Below are 6,269 nucleotides of genomic sequence, written 5' to 3' on the forward strand. Positions count from 1 at the left end.
GCAGGCAGAGGGGTGAGAGAGCTCTGGACGTGTACTGTGAATTTTACCTGTGATCCTCTGAATAAACCAGCACGGTTATTTTTTATAAAATCTAAAGCAGTCTCTTTCGTCTCATTGAGAGTTCCTGGTTTGAAAGAACCGGAAGAAGCTACACAGAAATAATAGCTTATATACCCAATACTTTTAACCATGCTAACTCTGAGAGATGAAGCAGTCCAAGTAACTTCAAAACAGTGCTGATTTATTCAATGAACACAGATAAAAATTAACATTACATGCTCAGGTATCTTGCACCTCCAACATGCACGCAGGCAGCTGAAAGATGAAAGACCCTGAACCACAACAAGCCTATACATTATATCACTTCGGGCTAACCCCATTCTACTCAGAGAGATGCCAAACCGTGATGTCTCCCGGTGCCAGCTTTGCAGCTGGCCAGAGCAGTAGTCAAAACATGAAGAAAATCAATGTGTGATTGTCTGTTGATTATGTGGTGTGTAGCTAAAAACATTCTCACACGACCTCTAGTGACATGTCATAACATTAAACATAAGAAAATATTATGGCTATGGCTATAGTTATACACGTCATAATAATAATATTAAACATCCTGTGTTCTAACAGTCATCAACTTTCTATCTAGTTATCCTTGACCAGATGCAACCTGCAGCAACTCATGAGAATGACTGAACATTTAACAGCCTGAGCTAGACATCCTGTCTGCTCTAAACATTTCTAATACATCAAGTATCTAGCCAATATCTATCTGACTAAAAATACCTAACAACAGGTAAGGTGAGGAACTATGAGGACGAAAAACCAGGAGGACGGGCAGGTGAGCTGGCAGCAGATGAGACGACAAGAGGGACACCGGAACCAGAGGCCGGGCAGGTGAGATGACAGGAGGGACGCAGGAACCCGAGGACGGGCAGGTGAGCTGGACTGAGATGAAGTAACAAACTGGCCTGTTGTCTGGTGAGTCAAAATTAGAAATCCGTTTTGGAAATCAGACACCATGTTCTTCACCTAAAAAGGACAGGGACAATCTGGCTTGTTAGGTCACGCTACGCCAGAAAGGGACCTGGACTCCACTCCCGTCTATCCACCTAGCGAATGTCCACTCCCTAGCCAACAAGATGGATGAACTCCTTCTCATCAACAGGACTAACTCTGACTTTGTATGCTCTGCTGCTTTGTGCTTCACGGAGACTTGGCTCAGTGACTCCATCGTGGACAACGCGATACAAGTACCGGGCTTCCAGGTGTACAGAGTGGGTTGCGCAATGGAGCTGTATGGGGGAAAAAAAAGGAGGGGAAATCTATCTCTACATAAATGAAGATTGGTGCATTGATGTCATGGTGCTACAGAGGACATGTAACACAGACTTAGAGACTCTTTATCAATTGCAAACCTTTTTATTCTCCTTGGGAATTTAACTTTTTCATTCTAATTGGAGTGTACATAAGACTGCAGGCCCATGGTAACGCACTACAGCTCCTGGCTGAACAGATAACTAGCCTGGAGCTAGAACATTCTGACTCCCCACTCATTGTTCTAGGGGTCTTTAACAAAGCAAATCTCTCCCATTAACTGCCCAAATACAGACAGCACCTCACCTGTCCCACCAGGGACAAATTCACACTGGACCACTGCTACACAACAATAAAAGATGCCTATTGCTCTGTCCCCCCGCGCAGCCCTCGGTCTCTCTGATCGCTGTATGGTCCAACTTATTCCAACCTACAGGAAAAAGCTTAAAGCTGCAAAGCCTGTGGTCAAAACACTGAAGAGCTGGACTGAGAAGGCTAAGCCAGAGCTACAGGCTTGCTTTGACTGCACAGACTGGACTGTATTTGAGACTGCAACTACAGACCTGGATGAACTCACTGATGCTGTGACATCTTATTAGCTTTTGTGAGGATGTGTGTGTGTGCCCAAAAAGACCTTCTGCACATGCAATAACAACAAGCCCTGTAAAGGCTCTATTCTATTATAAAGCCACGTCCGGTTCTTTCAACCAGGAACTCAGAGAGACGAGACGGACCACTTGAGTATATAAAAAGATATAACCGTGCTGGTTTATTCAAAGGGTCACAGGCAAGAATTAACATTACACGTCCAGGTATCTTCCACCCCCAAAGCTGCTCGCAGGCAGCCCGGAAGAAGAAAGACCCTGGACCAAGAAACCTATACAATATTAATCCTTCTGGGCTAGCCCCATACTACGCGGGCAACGTCAAACCGTGACGCCACCTGATATGCCAGCTTGGCAGCTGACCAGAGCAGTAGTCAAAACATGGAGAAAATAATGTGTGTGAATGTTGATTATGTGGTGTGTATCTAAAAACATACAGGACATTCAGGGACATGTCCGAACAGTAAGCCTCGGAAAATGTTATGATTAAGATTACGGCTGAGCATATCATTAATAATAGCAATATTCATCCTGCCTGCAGACTCTTCAATCTAGTTGACCTTGCCCTAGATGCAGCCTGCAGAACTCATGACAATGAACTGAGCATTTAACAGCCTGAGCAAGACATCCTGGCTACACTAACATTTTCTAATACAACAGATCTCTAATCAATATCTATCTAACTAAGAAATAACCTAACACCTGGTTCACAGCCAGACTCAAGCAGCTTCATCATGCCAAAGAGGAGGCTTACAGAAGTGTGGACAGGATTCCGTACAGCCAGGCAAGGAACACACTGTCAAAGGAGATCAGAGCAGCAAAGAGGAGCTACTCTGAAAAGCTGAAAGCTCAGGTTTCAGCCAACAACCCCTCGTCTGTGTGGGCGAGCCTGAAAACCATCACTGGCTATAGAAAACCATCCCCCCCTGCTGTGGAGGACCATCAACTAGCAGATGACCTGAATGTGTTCTACTGCAGGTTTGACAATCAACACTCCGCAAACAATCAGGAGCAGGTGATAACAATGAGTGCAGAGTAAAGTAAAGGTCCAAAACTGTGGTGAAACAAAAACAGGAAGCAATGTCAAACTAAAAGCATGAGAATGGAAACAGGTGGGACAGAATCATGACATTATAAGTTTCGGGCTAACCCCTCACCCAGATGAAAGTCAGTCCGCAGACTCCATCTCTTATCTAGTACTCCACATGCTTGGAGCAGCTGTGTTTCTACCTAGTCATAACAAAATGAAGAATCTCAATGTGTTGTGTATGTTGTCACATGGTGTGTAGCTAAGGGTTTCATTAATTTATTCAGACATAATATTCTAACACAAGATTAATACAGGAAAACAATTGGTGTCATGGTTCACTTTTCAGAATCAACATTCAGTCTGCTAACCTTGAAACAAAACAGACTAGAACAGACTTTGACTCTTACTAAATTGCATTACTAACACATTAGGGTCTAACAATTACTAATATCTAACAAATTCCCCCTTTTGACACAATTTTTATCATGTCAACCTAAATCAAATGTCCCTGTTGTTCCCAGATGAGGCATCCAAGGAGGAGAGAGGCCCCCCATACCACCCCCTCCAGGGAAAGCCCAGAGCTGAGTACCTAGGTCAAAATCTGAAATAATAACATAAAATAATTGTTACGTCCACGGATCAGGCCATCCCTGGCACCTCGGCAGCTGATACCGGGGCTACCGGCGACTCCACCCCTGCTCACGTAGGAGCACGCTCCCAGCGGCGAGGCACACCTGCACTCAATCAGCAGAACCATACTTAAGCACAGTGCTGGTGTGTCCTCGTCACCAGATGATCTCTCAGTCTTCTGCCGGCGATTTCACGTGTTTCACGTCCTGGATCCTGATGTCCACTAATATCGACCTACTCTGGTATATTGATGTTATCCACTGTGTTGACCTGAGTGAGTTTCTCTGTCTTGCTTACGTTTTTTCTGAACTGAATACCAAGGAGTATTTTATGTTATTTTGAACTGACTACTGAGGAATATCTTATGTTTTTTCTGAACTGATTACCGAGGAGTATCTTATGTTTTTTTGAACGGCTTATCGAGGAGTATCTTCTGTTTTTTCTGAACTAATTACCGAGAAGTATCTTATGTTTTTTCTGAACTGATTACCGAGGAGTCCTTTATGTTTTGTCTGAAATGCTTACGGAGGAGTGCTTTATGTTTTATTTTTCTGAACTGATTACGGAAGAGGGTTTTATCTTCTTATTTGAACTGTTACCTGGTGCCACCTATATCTCTGTAGGCCTTGCCACCGATCGAGGATCATTGTTTGGGGTTCGTGTCAAGTGCCTGGGCCAGAGAAGTGTGGACGCTTGCTCCTGTCTGCATACCTCGATGCTGGGATCCAAGCACGCTCTCCTGCCCAGAACCAGCATTTCCCTATACACAGGTCACCTGTGTTGTGCTCTACATCATCACACCCTCATCTGCCTGTTGTCCCCTCTCCTAATCTCCTTCTTTGCTCTATACACAGTGCCAAACCTCTCCTCCGACCCCGGACGGCTCCTCCAGTGGTCCAGTCATTTCAGCGGCCCCAACCACCCGAGACCCACACCGGCAGCTCCGCGTCTGATCCTCGCCACCTCCTTTTCTTTCCATACTCTGTCGAATAAATATCTTTCTCTGACCTGGGTTTGAGTCCTGCCTATTCCTGAGTCCAGTTGCTCTGTTGGTGTGCGGCTTGCCGTAACAATAATGGCATGTAAGCTGAGTCTTCATTGCTATGGTCCTATATGTAAGCCTCTATGTGAAAGCTGATATTCTTAGCAATTATAGCATTTTTCAGACAAAAATGTGGAAATGTCTAAACAGCATATAGCAAACAATCATTGGTTAATCATAACATTTGCAGGAGGAATCCATTATGCTGGAGACAGTGTCACACATTTATCACAAAATTCTACTCAATAATCAAAATCAATCACAAACCTATGAGTCCACCCCACCTACATGTATGCAATAATATATGTGAATATGTGTTAACCCCTAGCAATAGTATGAAGGGAGGTCACAGTCTTCTTTCCCGTCCGAGGGGTCCTCTTGGAGGCAATGGCTGGGGGAGGCGACAGTAGTGTGGTGGTAGAGCAGTTGTCTCCCAACCAGAAGGTTGAAGGTTCAAATCTTGGTGCTGGCAATCCGTGTTGAAGTGTCCTTGGGCAAGACACTGAACCCCCAACTCCCTTACCAAAAATTTATTCAAACCAATCATCTATGTAATTTTGAATTCCTGAATGTTCAGCCAGCCCTGCGATGGATTGGCGACCTGTCCAGGGTGTACCATGCCTCTGCCCGATTGCCGGCCGGGATTTGCTCCGCAGCCACCTAATCAACTAATTTATATTCATCAGGAACACCACGTGGGATGCCTATTGCATCAATATAAGTGGGTGAGAATTTAGCTGGGTCAAATATGGCCTCCCGTTTTGAACGGTGTTCTTTAAAAGGATGATTAGATCCTGACAGTATATCTAACACAGAAGCATTTATCAGGGTAACTGGTTCTATAAGTGATATCATTGTACAAACCAGTCAGGAGGGAGAGTATTAAGCAGTCTATATCTACTACATTACCAATACACATCAGATCTTGTCAGGGTCGCTCCGTTTTTACCTGCCCTCTCTCACCTCCACACACCTGCCAACTATCCTCATCATCACCACCTGTTGTCTATCCTGCAATTACTCGCCTCCTATATCTACCCTGCCTGCCTACCGGCTCACTGCCAGTTCGTTGTTTGTTCCCACGCAGATGACTTGTGCTGTTCCATCTTGTTACTATCTTCATATGTATTCTATTCATATTAACCTCCTTATTCTCTTAAGCCTTCTCCTCGCCTGTTCCAGCCATCAGCTCCCCTTTGGGCTATTGAGCCTCCTCACGGAGTTGTCATCCTCAGACCAACACCATTCGCTACTCCTCGGACCAACATCAATCTACCTGGTCGGTGCTCCCCCATCCTGTTTTCCACCTACTCATCATGTCTTCTGCCTTTCCTTCAGTCTCAACCATCTCTACCTCGACCAGCCAGTGAGTGACCCTTATGCTCCACAGCTCTACCCTGCTACAACCATCATCATCTCTGCCTGAGCTAGCACCCATGACCCTCTTTGCCAATACTGGACATTTATATGTATTGTTTGACACGTTATCACCGTTCTAATCTGTACAGCACTATTAAACACTGTTTACATTGAAATCAGCCACCTGAGTCCACTCCCTCTATCACACCACTGTGTGAGGGGTGCGGTCATAACAACTACAGCTGTATTGATGATTGTCCAGAACTACTGAGCTTTGGTTATTTTTAATACC

The 6,269-nt window shown here is 44.9% G+C and overlaps 1 pseudogene; it reads left to right on the forward strand.

The window, feature by feature from the left end:
* Nucleotides 1-5,992, forward strand: part of LOC109965857 (Na(+)/H(+) exchanger beta-like) — a 40,779-nt pseudogene extending 34,787 nt beyond the window's left edge.
* The last annotated feature ends 277 nt before the right edge of the window (nucleotides 5,993-6,269 follow it).

This window comes from Monopterus albus, unplaced genomic scaffold (genome assembly GCF_001952655.1).
Source record: "Monopterus albus unplaced genomic scaffold, M_albus_1.0 scaffold105.1, whole genome shotgun sequence".
Lineage (NCBI taxonomy): Eukaryota > Metazoa > Chordata > Actinopteri > Synbranchiformes > Synbranchidae > Monopterus > Monopterus albus.